Source organism: Oryctolagus cuniculus, chromosome 2 (genome assembly GCF_964237555.1).
Source record: "Oryctolagus cuniculus chromosome 2, mOryCun1.1, whole genome shotgun sequence".
In the NCBI taxonomy this organism is placed as follows: domain Eukaryota; kingdom Metazoa; phylum Chordata; class Mammalia; order Lagomorpha; family Leporidae; genus Oryctolagus; species Oryctolagus cuniculus.
In genome coordinates, this window is record NC_091433.1 from 153149647 (window position 1) to 153167672 (window position 18026).

General features: G+C 37.1%; 1 long non-coding RNA gene across 1 annotated transcript; it reads left to right on the forward strand.

Annotated features, from left to right (window-relative positions):
* Nucleotides 1–1797: 1797 nt before the first annotated feature.
* LOC127488708 (uncharacterized) lies at nucleotides 1798–17248 on the forward strand. The gene is made up of 3 exons (XR_007916488.2): nucleotides 1798–2427; nucleotides 12270–12392; nucleotides 14254–17248. It is a non-coding gene; the product is annotated as an uncharacterized lncRNA (long non-coding RNA).
* Nucleotides 17249–18026: the final 778 nt, after the last annotated feature.

Below are 18026 nucleotides of genomic sequence, written 5' to 3' on the forward strand. Positions count from 1 at the left end.
TATATTGAGGTCTGATTTGTCTTAATATTTTAAAAATTATTGGAGAGGCAGAGTGAGAGAGACAGAGCGAGCACTCTGATCCACTGAGTCTCTACCCACAGGCTCACCACACCTAGCATGGGGTCAGAGCAAAGTCAGGAGCAAAGAACTCAATTCAGGTATCCCACGGGGATGGCAGGGGTCCAGATAATTGAGACATCACCTGCTGCCTCCACAGGTGCCCATTTGCAGGGAGCTGAAATTAGAAACAAATGCAGGTCTCCAATCCAGGCATTCTAATACAGGATGCAGGCATTCCAAATAGAATTTTTTTAAAGATTTATTTATTTATTTGAAAGTCATAGTTACACAAGAGAGAAGGTGAGGCAGAAAGAGAAAAACAGGTCTTCCATCTGTTGGTTCACTCCCCAATTTGCCACGGTGGATGGAGCTGTGCCAATCTGAAGCCAGGAGCTTCTTCCGGGTCTCCCACGTGGGTGCAGGGGCCCAAGGACTTGGACCATCTTTCACTGCTTTCCCTGGCCATTGCAGAGCTGGATCAGAAGTGGAGCAGCCAGGACTTGAACTGGCACCCATATGGGATGCTGGCACTGCAGGTGGTGGCTTTACCTGCTATGCCACAGTGCCAAATAGAATCTTAATTGCTAGGCCAAAGTCCCACTCCATCTAAATTTAATGTAGTTTCCACAGAATTATTTGATTTGGTTTGCAAGTTCTATTTTTTCAAGTTTAAGCTACATATGTTGTGTTTAAATGAATTTATGCTATGCAATATATTTTCGTTCATGTTAAATAAATTTTACCTATATTTTAATACATTTCAAAATCCTTTAACATACATTTTAACATATTTGGATTTAAGGTTTCCTTTCTTAGTATTTTCTGGGGTTTTAAAATTAATTTATTCAAAAGACAAAGTGAAACACACACATACACACACACACACACAGTAAATGGCATTAACAGGGCCAGATCAGGCTGAAGATGGGAGCCAGGAACTCTATCCTGGTGTCTCACTGGCTCATTTCACTAAGCACAGTGGTCTCCAGTTGTAACTTTTAGTCACCTTTCTTTGAAATATTTTCTGCTGGACTTTACTTTTTCTGCTTTGTGTATTATAACATGAATATTAGACTTTTTGTTATATCTCACAGGCTCATTTTTTTCTTTAACTTTTATTTAGTAGATATAAATTTCCAAAGAACAGTTTATGGATTACCATGGCTTTCCCCCCATAACTTCCCTCCCACCCGCAACCCTCCCATCTCCCACTCCCTCTCCCATTCCATTCACATCAAGATTCATTTTCAATTCTCTTTATATAGAAAAGATTTAGTATATATTAAGTAAAGATTTCATCAGTTTGCAACCACACAGAACATAAAGTGTAAAATACTGTTTGAGTACTAGTTATAGCATTAATTCACATTGAACAACACATTAAGGACAGAGATCCTACATGAGCAGTGAGTGCACAGTGACTCCTGTTGTTGACTTAACAATTTGACACTCTTGTTTATGACATCAGAAATCTCCCTAGGCTCTTGTCATGAGTTGCCAAGGCTATGGAAGCCTTTTGAGTTCGCTGACTTGAATCTTATTTCAACAAGGCCATAGTCAAAGTGGAAGCTCTCTCCTCCCTTCAGAGAAAGGTATCTCCTTCTTTGATGGCCCGTTCTTTCTACTGGGATCTCACTCACAGGGATCTCTCATTTAGGTGGTGGTGTGTGGTGTGTTTTTTTTTTTTTTTTTTTTTTTTTTTGCCAGAGTGTCTTGGCTTTCCATACCTAAAAGACTCTCATGGGATTCCAATACAATCCCATCAAGGTGACATGTACCAATGCCATCTCACTAGTCCAGGTGTTCAATTTCAGTTCACAATTGATCATACTGATAGGTCTAGGAGTCAAAGGGAATCACATAAACAAGACTGGTGTCTGCTAATACGAACTAATAGAATAAAAAAAGGAGAGAACAATCCAACATGGGAAGTGGGATACACAGCAGATTCATAGAATGGCAGATGTCCTAAATAGCACTCTAGCCTCAGAATCAGCCCTTAAGGCATTCGGATCTGGCTGAAGAGCTCATTTTTTTCCCTCTTAGTTCTGAATACCTAATTTTTATTCACTTGTCTTTAAGTTCACTGAGTCTTTGCTCTCAGAACCCTGCTGTTCTATTGACCTTGAACATTTAAAAAAATAGGGATTGTTACTGGTTCTTAACATTGTACGTGCTCCTTCTTTTATATGAGAGAGGGAGAAGGTGGGAACCCAACCTCTGGATCACTCTCCAAATGTCCACAAGGCTGGGAGCTAGGAACTCAGTCCAGGTCTCTCACATGGATGGCAGGATCCCAATTATTTGAGCCTTCACCACTCCCGCCCAGAGTCTGAATTAACAGGAATCTGAAGTCAAGAGCCTGAGGTGAGTATGAAACCCAGCTACCCTGATATGGGACAAAAGTGTCTTCAACAGCAGCCTAACTCCTAGGTCAAACACCGGCCACTGGTTCTTTTCACTATCTCTCCTTTATTTGCTAAAAATTTCTATCTCTTCACTTGTTTTAAAAACATTCACTGAAGTATATTGATAGCTGCTTTAAAGTCATTTGTGAGATAATTCCAGCAGTTGTGTCATCTTGGCATTGACATATGTTGTCTTTTCCTGGTTCTTCATTTACTAAGTAATTTTAGAGGGTCTCTTGAGCACTTTGAATATTAGACTGTGAAAGTCTGCATCTTACTTGAATCCTATGGAGAATGGTGATTTAAAATAAAATAAATTAACAGGTGTCCCTCAATATGGTTAGATACTGGTTGCAGGATTTGACTAGCCCTCTGTGATTGCGGTTTCAATATTAGTTCCATTTTAAGTTTTGCAGTGTTATACAGATATGTTTCATGGATTAACTACTCAGTGGCTCATTGTTCTCAAAGCATTCAGAATGATGTTAAGATTAGATCTATCCTCTGGACAAATATCATATGTTCTCTCTGATAAGTGGTAGTTTATAGAGTACAAAAAAGTAATGTTTATGAGTGAAATTGACATCTTAAGATTTGATTATTTTTTACAGCCCTTGTTTATACTCCTGAGGAGCAGTGGTCTGTCTACCTTCTGCTTGTTGGATTCTTCATTTAGTGCAGGACTAAGCTTGTGATTATAAAGTCTATTGACAGCATGTTATCACAAAAATTAAAAGAAAAACAAGAAAGCTGGGGGAAAGAGGGAGGGAAATACTGTTAGGTTCTTAAAATTATATGCATGAAATACATGAAATCTGCTCTCTTCATATCAATCAATCAATAAATTTGTTAGATTTAGGAAGCTGGTATTGTGTTACAGCAAGTAAAGCTGCTGCCTGTGATGCCGGTATTTCATATGGCTGCTGATTCAAAATCTGGCTGCTCTACTTCCTATTAAGCTCCCAGCTAATGCACCTGGAAAATCAATGGAGAATTGGCCCAGATCCTTGGGCCTCTGCACCCATATGGGAGACCCTTAAAGAAGATTCTTGGCTTCAGCCTGGCCCAACCTGGACATTGTGGCAATTTAAGGAGAGAAACAGCAGAGAGAATATCTCATTCTCTGCCTCACCCCCTCTCTCTCTGTAACTGACTTTCAAAAAAAAAAAAAAAATAAAAATGAAGGAAATTAGATCTATGCATGGGCTGCTGGGGAAGAGGCTGACATTTCAAAAACAACTTAATGCTTTACTTTAATAAACTCCTTCCTCTCTTTTATCCCTCTAACAATTTATGGTTCTGGGAAGCTCCCTGTTCTGTGCTCTGTGCATAAAGCTGAGCTTCAATTTGCCAAGGCCTGCCATATGTTTCCCATGATCATGTCTGCCTCTGCACGTGATAAAAGGAAATGCATAAAAGTAGCAGTTGAGTCCCCGCACCGCCTCACTGTCTTGGAACCACAGGTTTTCTCACCACAGAAGAAAGTCACTGTCCCCCAGAGTTTTAGGATTTCATGGGCTGTTTTATATGGCATTGTTGGTGCCAACACTGTCGTGGAATTACTTGGTGGCTAGCATGTAAGAGAAAGGAGAGAAAGTGGAGGATTCCATCTCTGTCTCTGACTGTTAGGAGACTCTTTCTGCTGACACCAGCACCAGAGAACCTTTCCTGGAGCTGCGGCTGCCAGTTTTGGGTTGTCCTGAGTTGAGAATGTGACAACTAAAGGAAAGCTGAGGAAGAGGTGCTAACCAAGAGTTGAATGCTACTTTGAGTTCTCGTCTTGTTTCCCATCTGCTAGGGTTCTCTATTGTCCAGCCCTTAAGTAGCTGCTCCATGCATTCCGTGTAGTTTGCATGGCTGTATTTGGTGGGAGAGACAAGCGTGGAAAGTCCTAAGTCTTTCTTAACCAGAAACAAACTTTCGCATGCAGTGTTATGAATGATTTTAATTGTTTCAGTACTGTTAGTAACTTATTTTTAAATAATTTCTTAATATTTGAAAAGGCTCATGAAGAAAAAAACACATACATATTTGCTTTTGGCATCGGTTACTTTTTCTACGCTACTCTGAAATCTGTCATGCTGTAAAATCAGTCAAAACAAATTGATTGTTTGAGAAGCAGTCACGACAACACTTCTTTTTAGATAGAGTTCATCACTGACTAAAACCCAGTGCTATCCAGTGTTATACGTAGGGAATTATTTCAGTTGAAATGGGTTTGAGATAGTCACAGAAACTCCAAGATAAATGTCAATTGAAAAACATCTAAATAACTCATTAGAGCTTATGCACAGTTTTACCTTTCAACCATTTTATATGTGATAATTAGCCCAGTGCATAGCACAAAGAATGAAACAGAGATGTTCAAAATATGTTTGTTCAATATGTTCAAAGAGTAAACCGATGGATCAATCAAGCATACACTGAATGTGTTTTGTGCATAAGAAAATTTGATGTGTGGAGAAAAGTAGGTAATCACCATTTGATCACTGAAACCCAGGAACTCTCACAGCCGGAAACAGGCCCAGAAATGACTCTACATTATCAAAGTGAAACAAATGAGAGAGATTCTGGGAATCTTATCAAAAGGAAAAAAGGAAAATGTAAACACAGATCAAAATATTTTTGTTGATATTTTAATATTATACACAATATTGTTTAAAATTGTAATTTGATAGAAATCTGATTATAGAGTTGGGAAATTTCTTTTTCTAAGTCTGCTACTATCCATCTCCCTGATTATACAGTCCATGTATTTTCTCAATATTTATCTCTATATCTGAACAAAAAATTTTTATTTGTCCGCTGCGTATTTGTCTCATCTTATTGTTTTATGTATAACTTCTTCATCAAAAATTAATAAATATTCTCATGTTCTCTTTTGATTTTTAAAAATAATATAAAGCATCAGACAAAGTTGGAGCCTCCAATTCTTCCTTCTCATTTTACTCCCTGGAAAGGAGTTATTATTTTGAGGTTGATTTATATCTTTCTGGTCCTGTTCTTAATATTTTGACTATGAGTCATGTGTCCAATTATTGTCATCTATTTTTTATATTTTAAAGAATATTTTCTTCATTAACTGTAAATATCCTTTGATAGCTTGCTCTTTGGAGCAATGGAAGTTAGGTTGTCAGTTAAATGTATGGACTTGATATTTATTCTTCTATGACCATACAATCTAATTCATTCATTGAACAGAAAAAATTATCATAAATCAAGAATTTTGTATTTTTATGTTTTATTCCCAATAAATTCGTAGCAATTTGAAAACAATGTAAACTGATGATGCATTTCGTATACTTAAGCCTTCAAGCATCATGGCTTTGCAACGCAGCACACTGTACAGTATTGGGTGTTGACTCCTGTGGTCATTTGGCTGGGCGGAAGTGTGACTCACTGTTGCTACCCAGCATTCTGAGAGTGTAGTATAGTACTATGTATCACTAGCCGAAGATCAAAATTCAACATTTGAAGTATGGTTGAAAAACCTTTAAGTTGAGCCATCGTAACTCAGGGACTGTTCTATGATAGTGTACATGTTCCACACCAATAGGTTGAAGTTCGGTTTGCTCCACTGTTGCATTATCAACCAGGGCTGGGCCAAGACTGGAGCCAGGAGCTGGGGATGTGCATTAGCCAGAAGATAAATTGGAAGCCAAGGAGCCTAGAAACCATGCATATATGTCCTTTAGATTTTGGAGAATATATGATGGATTCTCTTAACATCTCTAGAATTGACATTTCTTGGCCCAGTGTATGTATATCTGGTTTGTGAGACACTGATAAACTGTTTTCCACAATAATTTTGCTGTCAGGGTTTAAGAATTCTGACTTCTCCACATACCATGGTATTTGTCTGACTTACAATTTCCTGAGTATGAAATAGTATTTTATCTGCCATAGCTTTTTTAAAAAAATATTTTTAGTTTTTTGATAGGCAAAGTTACACAGAGAGGCAAAGACAGAGAAAGAAGTCTTCCATCTGCTTGTTCACTCTATAAATGGCCACAATGGCCTAGACTGGGCCAGGTGGGTAATCCGGAATCTGCAACATCAACCAGGTCTCCCAAATGGGTGGCAGGAACCTAAGCACTTGGGTCATCCTCCACCGCTTTCACAGTGGCATTAGTAGGGCACGGGGTCAAAAGTGGAGCAGCTGGGACTGAAATGGGCACTGATGTGAAATGCTGGTCTTGTGGGTGGTACTTTAATGCACTGCACCACAAAATAGGGCCCCTGCCATAAGTATTAGATAAACATGTTTCGTAATATTAGATAAGTATTCCTCTGTTCAAGGTTAACTATGAATTGTTATATGTTAGGTTTTCTTTTTTGAGAGAGAGGGATGTTATACAGTATTTTTGTAATTAAAAAATTTTTAAATATTTTCTTGGCAACCACTGAGGTTGTTTTATCTTCCGGTAATGTGTTTAAATTGCGTATTAACTTATTAAGTTTTCTGAAATCAAATGCTTCCTATAATTTTGAGCTAATCTTTTTAGCACATAATCATATACATAGGAAACATTATCGATAACTTTTTTTTTCTTTGAAATTCAGAGACACAAAAATAGAGGCAGACAGAGGTCTCCTACCTGCTGTTTCAGATGTCATTTGCCCACAACTGTCATGCGTGGTCCAGGATGAATCATGGGCCTTGGAGTTCAAACCAGGTCTCCATCGCCCAACGACTTGCCAGATCATCTGTTGCCTCCAGGGTACACCAAGCAGGCAGCAGGAATTGAAAGTGGTGCCAGAACTAGAACTTGGGCACAGTGATTATAGGTTGTGGGCATCCCTACAGAAGCTTAACCACTACACCAAACTTCTGTCTCTGAAGTGTTACTGTTCCATTTAGTATGTTCACGCTGTATTCATCAGCGGTACTTTTGCATATTTCTCCAGTACCAAACTCTCCATGGTCTCACAGAAGAGGAAGGTTTGCTTCCTTTTCCTCTTTTAGATAAATTAGAGTTTATCTGTTTCTGGAAGGTTTAGAAAAACACACAAAATAATAACAACCTGTTAAGTAGAACTGAGATTTCTGTTTTTCTTAAATCATATTTGGGGAAAGTCCTCTGATTTTTTTTTCTTCTAAATAGTCAAGTTTGTTAGTTTGAAGTTATTCCTGAGTATTTTATTACCTAAAACTTTTTGATTTATATAAAAGTCCTTACTGAATTCTGGTATATAGTAAACTGTTTATCTTGAAAATTGAAATATTAATTTCCTTTTATCTCTTTTATTTTCATTGTGTATAGTAAACCTTGTTTTAAAAAGTTTTTCTACTCTTCACTATTTTGCTTATATAAATAATTCCTACATTTATCTTGGTTAATATTTCTCTTTCTGTATTTTAAAATATACTTCAGTATTGTTTTTTCAGATTCTTGATTTGAGAACTCAGATTATTCTAGATTATTTTTTGTAAAATATGTGAATGTGTCTCCAAATTTTGCTATCTACTGTTTAGTTGCATTCAACAAATATGTGTGGCATATTTTCATCAATCATTTCTTAGGGCATTTTAAAATTTTTAAAAATTTTCAGTTATTTTGAATTTTTAAATATTTTAAATTTTTTAAGATAAAAATATTTCATATATTCCACATATACATAGGCTTTCAGCCTATCCTCCCTCTTGTCCATGCTCCCACCCTTCCTCCTCCATTTCTTATTCTTTCTGTTAATTTTTACAATGATCTAGTTTTTTTATTTTATAGTCATTAACCCTACAAAAAATAAAATTTCAACAAATTGGAGAGAAGGAAACTATTCCTCCTCAGTAGAGACAAGGGCTGCAAACAATCATCAAATCTCAAAACGTCTATTTCACAAATATTTGATGCTTGTTTTGGTAGTATGTTAGTTATTACAGGTCAGGGAAAACATACAGTATTTGTCTTTTTGGGTCAGGCTTGTTTCAAAGTATAATGGTTTCCAGTTGCATCCATTTTGCTGCAAAGGTTTTCATTCTTTTTTTTTTTTACAGCTAGTTAGCATTCCATACTACAATGCCACAATGTCATTATACAATCCTAAGTTGATGGACATCTGGGTTGAATCCATATCTTAGCTATTATGAATTGAACTGCAGTAAACATGTGGGTACAGATAACTCTTTCATATGCTGATTCATCTCTTAAAATCCCAGAGGTGGGATGCCTGTGTCTCTCTCTTTTTTTTTTTTTAAGATTTATTTATTTTTTACTTGAGAGAGTTATACAGAGAGAGGAGAGGCAGAGAGAGAGAGAGAGAGAGAGAGAGAGAGAGAGGTCTTCCATCCGATGATTCACTCCCCAGCTGGCCACAATGGCCGGAACTGTGCCGATCTGAAGCCAGGAGCCAGGAGCTTCTTCCAGGTCTCCCACATGGGTGCAGGGGCCCAAGGGCCTGGGCCATCTTCCGCTGCTTTCCCAGGCCACAGCATAGAGCTGGATAGGAAGTGGAGCAGCTGGGACTAGAACTGGTGCCCATATGGGATGCCGGCGCTTCAGGCCAGAGTGTTAACCCACTGCATAACAGCACTATCCCCGTGTCTTATGGTATATCTATTCTCAGCTTTCTGAGTTATCTCCATATTGTCTTCCACAATGGCTGTACTAGTTTACATTCCTACCAACAGAAGATCGGGTACATTTTTCCCCACACCTTTTCAACATTACTGTATTTTGATTTCTATATCAGAGCCATTCTTATTGGGTGTGAGGCAAAAATCACTGTAATTTTGACTTGTGTTTCCCTGATGGCAAGTGATCCTAAACATTTTTTCATTTGTCTGTTGTCTATTTGAATTTCCTCTCTTTAAAAATGTCTGTTCATGTTCTTTGCCTGTTTCTTAACTGGGTTTGTTTTGTTGTTGAGGGGTAGGGTGTGGATCTTGAACTATTTATACATGCTGAATATTAATCCTTTATCAGTTGCATAGTTGCAAATATTTTCTCCCATTCTGTCAGTTGCTTCTTTACTTTGCTGAGGTTTCATTTGCAATGCAGAACCTTCTTAGCTTTATGTAGTCCCAAGTGTCTATTTTTGGCTTTGATTGCCTGTGCTTCTGGGGTCTTTTCTAAGAAGTCTTTGTCTATGCCAATGTATTGAAGTTTCTCCAATGTTCTCCTCTAGTAATTTGATGGTTTTATGTCATAGATTTAGATCCTTGATCCATTTTAAGTTGATTTTTGTATAATGTGCAGGTTAAGTACTCTTTCTTGGTAGGTAGATACTTTGCTTGTTAATTTCTAATTTTATTGTGTTATATTAAAATAATGTGATTGTGGGCTGGTGCCGTGGCTCAATAGGCTAATCCTCCACCTGCAGCGCCGGCACACAGGGTTCTAGTCCCGGTCGGGGTGCCGGATTCTGTCCCAGTTGTCCCTCTTCCAGGCCAGCTCTCTGCTGTGGCCAGGGAGTGCAGTGGAGGATGGCCCAAGTGCTTGGGCCCTGCACCCCATGGGAGACCTGGAGAAGCACCTGGCTCCTGCCTTCGGATCAGCGCGGTGCGCCGGCCGCAGCGCGCTGGCCGCGGCGGCCATTGGAGGGTGAACCAACGGCAAAAAGAAGACCTTTCTCTCTGTCTCTCTCTCTCTCACTGTCCACTCTGTCTGTCAAAAAAAAAAATAATAATGTGATTATGAATGTAAATTTTCAGGTATTTATTGATGCAATCCTTTAAGAATATCTGTTGTTGTTTCATGGTGATAAGATCAACCTACCACCTAATATTTGATTCAGATATTGAAATGAATGATGCCACTCATGCACTAAGAGGGTATGAAAGGGTTTATTACTTAAATAATGAGCTCTGGAGGGAGCTAGATATCCTCCCAAAAATACCTTGAGAGAATAAAGAATAGCATAGCTTACGGTATGATTGTTTCTTCATTTAAGAATTTTATATAAGATAAGCTTGTAAATTTTTCTTTGTTCCCCTGCTGTTCTTTCTGTAAGCTCCGTATGTCTAATAGGTCTTAGTGACCAGTTTTATTTTTGATTCTGCTGGCACCACACAATTTTAATATTTTGAGATGAATGTTTATACTAATTTGTCAACCTAGGGTCTGTACCTCTTAGGACCTTCTACTAGTAGGTGAGGAGGTCCTAAGATTTCAATTTCTGTTGGTAATACCTTTCCATTCCCAAGGCACCAGATAGCATGAGAGCAATTTTGCTGTTACCATCAAACAGTGGTTGGTCCTTGAAATATTCATCACCTTTTCAAAAGATGTAATTCTTTGAATTCCGGCTTTCTCAGTAGGAGGCTCAATATCAAGACCATATGTTATGTCACTGGTTTAGTTATTAACATCCACCTATTATCCACTGACTCCTCTATGTGGGCACCATACATCAGCTTGCAATTTTACTTGTAATTTCTGATTTTATTTCTGCAATCTGTAGTTTTAATTTACTTTATAAGCCTGGCCGTTATGTATACTATTCTCCCTCATGTGTGTCCTTGTGGTGTGTTTGTTGTGGAACGATAGTAGCAGGAAGGTGGGTGTATCAAATGCTATTCACTCTAATAGAATGCAAGAAACTTGGATTAATTGTTTACTATTTATTTGTAAGCACTATTAATATGGTATGTTATGGTCTGATTTGACTACCTTTTTAGACATGTAGTGGAAAATTTTTCTCTATTGGGATGCTTATACCATTAATTCTATTTTTTGTGGATGTATAGAAACAATACGTCTTAACATGTATTACACTAATGATTTTCTGTGCTAAGTATTATTTTATGAAATTATCAGAAAAATTGCAATTCCTCAATAGTTTTAGATTATTATTATAACAGTTTATTGCAAATTATGATATATTTTCAATTGGGGACAAATTCTTACCTGTCCAACATTGGTTAACTAGTGTCATTGTTAACTAGAGGACAAGTAAATGCAAACTCCTTTTATGTATGTAGTTATTGTAAGCCTATTTTTCTTTATCCCTCATATACTGAAAAAGGATGAATAAATTCAGAAGCTAAAACTTCAGAATTGTCTTTTGCTATTGCTGTTTCTTCTGTCTTAGATGGTAAGCTCCTTTAATGAGTCATTTTCATTCTGATAATCTGTTTTCCTCAAGAAAGGTGATCTTTCCTCACAGAGCTTTTGTTCTTTCTATGTTCCCATCCAATGAGCAGGAAGCCCAGAATGACTGACCTGGGCCCAACCGTAGGACAGAACTTTCATGTGGGCTTGTCAGAGCACTTTGCACAGGCAAATAATGCTTGGGGACAATAGGAAAAATTCATATTTTTTTTGTCTCTCTTCCTCTTCACGTATAGGAAGAATTGGTATTGACTCTGTCAGCACAAACACAAAATTCAGTTAAGGAACCCATTATTATTTATCAAGTACAATATTGCATTAATAACTGTTAAAACAAAAGTATGAAACCAAAAAATGTCAGTTATCATAAAATTTAATTAGGATATATCTTAGATACAACTAAAAAGAAATAGCTAAAGAACTCAAGCAATGGGAAAGGGGCACCAGATTTAAAATATTAAAATCTCATGTGCATTGTAGCTGAATCAGTTATATGCTCTTTAGAAAAAAATCAATCCTCTGCAACTTTGTTTTCTCATCTAACAGACAAAAACTTGTGGTTTTATGTAAAGTTTGCAGTTTTTAAAATTTTCAGAATAACTGCAATTTAAAAACATAAAGGTAAAATCAGTAAATCCAAAGCTGTCAGCAGAGTGCTTTATCAGGGTGATATTAGTTTTTTGGTTTGCAGTGGACATCTCTCCTGACTTAGCACTACTAATTCAAATTTTCCTTGGCTGTCTACATGTAGGGTTCTAAGAAATTTGAAATAATTGAAGTATCCAAAAGGAAATTTTGAAGGGAAGAGGGAACTTGAATTGACTGTTAAAGATTCAAGCTGACAGAAAAAAAAATGATGTTCTGAAGGTTAAAGGTGAGTGTAAGTGAAGATGTGATAGTAGAAGGATGTGTAGGCTATCAGTTTGATTAAAATAAGACAAGTAACTTGAGGAACTGTAGGATATCAGGGAATAAAATCAGGAGACAGATTATTGGTTTGCTCAAGGAAGTGGACGTACAATCATTGAGTGTGTGTGTGTGTGTGTGTGTGGTGTATTTTAGTCTGAATTCTGCTTCTTAGTAATAATGGAAACTTGGAAATTTTAATTTATGTCTCTGAACCCCAATATTTTCAACTAAATAATATTAATTATGCTTTGAGTATTTCCTATGAAAACAAAATCATATCATGTATAATAAAAAGTGCATTTGATTAAAATTTTGATCATAATTTAAAAATGTAGAACAGAAACGAATGTTGAGAGTTTTGACTGAGTGGCTATGGGAGAATGACATTAAAGCATAGAAGTCTAGACATAAGTAACGAGTGGAAATCGCCCAGAACTCCAGATGGACAGTGAAGCTTGCAATTAACCAGATTTCAAACAGCTTTTCTGCTTCAGTAGCTTTTCATAAAGAGGCATGGTGTGGGTTGTGTGCGTACATGTAGACGTGAGTCTGTGTGCTCCAAGTCTGTTTGGTTTTACATAAAACGTGATTCCAATCAAAGGGGCCTGTATTCTATACTTGCAAGGGGTAAAACACTTGGGGACATAGGATTTGAAGTGAAGCCAAGTGGATTTTATTTTTAATTGTTATTATTTAAGAGGTAGAAGAGGGAGGGAGGGAGGGAGGGAGAGAGAGGGGACGGGGACCATCTGCTGGTTCACTCCTGTGGCACTTGGCTGGGAACTGAGAGCTGAGATTTTGGAACTCGGTCCTCACATGCAAACCAAAGTTGCATTAGTAGGAAGTAAGCTAGAACCAGGAGCTAGAGCCTGGTGTCCAACTCAGGCACTCTGATACGGAATTCGGCATCCTAACCACTAGGGTAAACCCTGCCCCCAAGTGGCTGTCATGTGTTAACACATCAGAGCAGCAAATGTGGTTCAGACTGAGAAACAAAGTGTTCCCAGAACACATAAGAACATTAGTGAATAAATCTATGGCCACCCAGGACACCAGTGGATCAACTTTCCTCATTTGACATTTGCTGAGAAAACACAAACTGAAATATGTGTTATCCTGAACACAATGGTGTCATGCCACCTAAGTCACACAGTATGTTCCAAACGCTTTTGGAACCTTAGATGCAGTTACCATCACTAGCCATAGATTCCAAGGCAAGGGAACTTGTACTCCTCTGTTGCTGTCAATTTGGCAAGTTGTTCTCTTTGCCTTACTTTACAAAGTAAATGGCAAATAAGCTAATTGATTTTCTCAACAACAAAAATTATGAAGATCAAATGTTAGTTTTTTAATATATAGTAAAATTAAGTTGGATTGAACTAACAGTAAAGACGTTAGTAACAAAAAAATGACAATGTCTTAACAAGAAAAGTTTTTATATTTTTTACCATACTGAAATGGCCACCCTTTGGATTAGGATACTTTTGCAATTGAAAGCGACACGGTTAATTAGCGTAGGACGGTGATCACAAAGACCATCCTGAGCAGACTTGAGCACACTCTAGCTAGTTCACATCACACTCTAATGAAGCTGTTGCTGGTCAAGATGGCCCTTTTCCCATTAATGAATCAGACTCAGGTTTCTTCTAGAGTTTAGCTTTGTCATCTTCTTTATGTAGATTATAAAACCATTCTAGTGACAATGGTATGCTGTAAAAGAAGGAAAGAAGCAAGGAAACAGGTAAAGACAGGATGGAGGGGAGGAAGAAAGAAAGCCAGGTTGTTTGCCTACCCTAATTTGTAGCATTGCTGATTTTTCTGATTAGCTCTTGCTGGCTGGTGAGGTCCAGCTCCAGAACCCACTGATGAGGTGTCGTCTCCATTCCAGTGAGCTGTCATAAGAGGAGAGCATAGGAGTCGAGATATGGGAGGTATTTTTACAGGTGACGTCTAGAAACAGAACACATAATGTTCGTTTGCAGTCCTCTGGCTAGACTTCAGTCACATGTAAGGACTGCAAAGGAGCTCGTGACGTGTAGTCTTCTTATCCGTGGGGAAAGGGACCTGGGTTTAATAAATACCTTGTCTGCCTCTGCCACATCAGATACTTTCTAAGATTACTTCTTGTAAAATACGACACAAGTATAATTATGAATCTCCAGTTTTCTTTCCCCTAGTGATGCAAACTTAACCTTATATATGCCTAAGGTGGAGAAATTGGGTGATCATAAATAATTTAAACAAACAGCTGACTGTTGCTGTGTACAAAGTTTAGGAAACCTTGCTCCTAATCACAGCTTTGTAGAATAACTATGGTATGTATTTCTCATTAAACAACCATTTCTGTTAAACATTGAGGCAGTATCTTCCTATCTGGAAAGCAAGAACTACTCAATTACACTTTTTCTCTTTTATTGTTATTCACTTGTAGTATTTTCTACTGGAATCACTTGGTGGTTAAGATTGAATTGACATCTGAAGTTAGAAAAAAACAAAAAGACACCCCAGTAGTTCTAAAATAGCAAAATAGAACATTAAAGTTAAGCTACCTCTCAGTCTGGTGAAGTTCCCATAAATCAGCTTCAGTACTGAAATTGTTAATTTTGTAGCTAGATCTCCACTGATTTCATCATAAGACATATGAGAGTGTGAATAACAAATCATATAAAAATCCTATTTTGTTCACCTTGAATTTCAATCAATGTTTATCATGAGAATGAAAGTACTTGGAGTGGTGGAAGCATTGAATTGATTAAAGATAATGTAATATCAAATCTAATCATCAGAGTAACATTAACGTTTTCTACTGAATGCATTTTCAGGACATAATTTTTCTCACATTTACCTTAAAATTTGTTTTGCCTATTTTCCCCTGATAGCTGGTTAACTTGACAGACACTGTTTTCATGGTATTAAAATGTTAAATATTTTAAGGTTAGAAGATTCTCTGACATTCGTCACTTGTGCACTTCCTGTAACATTTAACTGTGAGTCCACATTTCATTTTCTCCCTTCATGTTCCTGATACACTGAGTAAAAACCAGTGTTCAGTGACAGAATAGTGGCAACGTTTGCTGCTCTAAAGTCGGGATGTTTGAGCGTGATGCCTGTGTGTCACGTGTGCTTTGCTCCAGGTCACCTGTCTATTAAGCTTTCTGAGTTTTCTTTTTTTCTAAGTTTCTTTTCTGTGAGGAAAAGGGTATAAAATTTGAGTCACAGGCTACACGGGCCCACACTGGCAAAAGGCCAAAAGGAAGGAAGAGCCCGGGCACACCGCATCCCAGGCTTTTAATCCACTTTCAAAGGAGAATGGTTAATTAACCTGAATGGCCGGTGGGCACACAGGTGTGGTCAGCCAGGGGCCTGAGGTCACACGGGGGCATGGTTAAGGCGTGGTCTTCCAGCTCACAAACCTAATCAATTTTAACCTGTATGCCTGCCTACTTCATTAGCAGATGATAATTGTCTTATAAACATTATCATGATTGTGTTTATTAACTCTTGGTGGTAGGCTTATATATCATGAATATCTTCAAGTATCTGTACTATGTTTATTTTTCTAAGATAAGCTTTTGCCTTGTTGAAATCAAAGGAAAGAGTTAAAACAAATTACTTTACCTTCATTTTGATACTACTCTCCTTAATCCAAGGAGCCAAGCTGATTTTACTTACTTTAATCTTTGAAGAGGTGGAATTCATATTAATCTAATTAAGTATACTAGAAATCTTGTAATAATTCTTCAAATATCAAATTTCATGATATTAAAATCAATAATTGCCAAGTTAATTCTTTACTTGAAATGGGAGAAAAGATAACCCATTTCTGCACCTTTAGCTAAGTCATACAAACTCAGATTTCTTAGTATCCCCATTGCATTTCTTTTCAAAAATTTTCTTGGTCTACTGGATTTCTAGTCACTTTTTAAAGGAAGATATCTTCAGTTAGTGTAACAGCAAGCACGCAAGCACTCAACTGCATATGAGTTGTTGTAGCTTTTTGCTAGGTAGAAAAATAATTCAAATCTGAATGTTGCCATGACCTACCGCTCTCTGGCTATGCATGTCCCTGGAGTCGCCACAGTAAAATGGACTAACAATGCTGAAATTCTTTTTTAAAAAAGAGGTATGAAGACATTCGTTTTGTATTCAGAGGAAACCTCTGAAGTGTTGACTGAACACAAAGGCTTTTTATACTTCTTGAATTCCTCTCAAATGTGAATTCCATTGTCCAGTAACATGCCATAGACCTACTTGGAAGCCTAGATTTCTGGCCTCATGCTGGGAGCTATAAATGTGTAATTTCCCTCAGTAAGGAAATGGTAGTTATAATCACAGTTTGAGCTTTAATAGCTTTATCATTCACATTAGAGTTAATAGAATATTTATCTGATTAATACCATCATTGAACACTTGTGTATACCCTGAGGAAAAACCTGTTTTAACTCAATGTTTGCCACTCACTCACTTGATAAGCTTGGTTATCTCATCAAATGCTGTGACAAATTAGGATGAGATAGCATGGGGGCTTATTCCTTTCGTGTCTAACCAAGTTTAGACTTTATGAGAGTTAACACCTCCCCAGGATTCTTCCTGAAACCCAGATAATCAATACTATGGGTTAGAATGTGTCCAGTGAGACGAGGAGCCAAGAAGTCCATGTATATGGTGGCAAATGTCAAACAGATGTCATAGTAAGATCCAAGACAAAAGTACAGCACAGGGTACCTCCTGAGGGTCAGATAACACGCACGACAACATTTTGAAAATTATGGGCTGGTACAATGGTGGGAGATGATAGCGTTGTTGTCTCTTGACATAATATTAGGGGATAGGGCTTTTCTGGAGAGGAACTGGAGAGCCTTTTTTTTTTTTTTTTTTTTTAAGGAAGTTAAAGTTTTAATAAGAGCATGAGCTCTGAAGCTAGACTGCTTGGCTTTGAATCCTGGAGAGACCACTTTGTAGCCATGTGATTTGGGCAAGTTTGTCCATATTCCTGTGATTTAGAGACAGGTTCCCTACCTCTAAAAATGGCACCTACCTTACAAGGAATCTTACAAGCATTAAATACATTTAAAAGATTTTTAGCGTGTTATCATTGTTACTTAATGTTTGTTGCTATTATTTTTATCTAGTTCAATTAAAAATTAGTGAAATTAAAAAATTTAGAATCTTCTGTTCTATCACTTAATAACTATTAATTGTATTAAATATTTTAAAATTATAAATGCAAGTTTTCTCTATCATAGTGGCTTTTAAAATAAAGCTATATTTCAAAATGGCTGATGTTTTCTAAAGGTATGTTGAAAAATAACAAAAACTTTAAAATCATACCATCATAATTTCATCTTTATGTGTTTCCTTCTAATATTCACATTATATATTTTACATAGTATATATGGGATGTTAAAAAGTATTTTGTATTCTGATTAGTGTCTTGTTAAAATCTTTTATATTTCTCTTATATCACCAGAAAGGGCAGAAAAAATAATGGCTCATATTGACATTGAACTTTGTAACTGATTTCTGTCTTTGCTTTCATCCTCTTAAAATAAAAATCAAATTTGTGACCAAATTCTAACAATGATTCACATTACTTCCT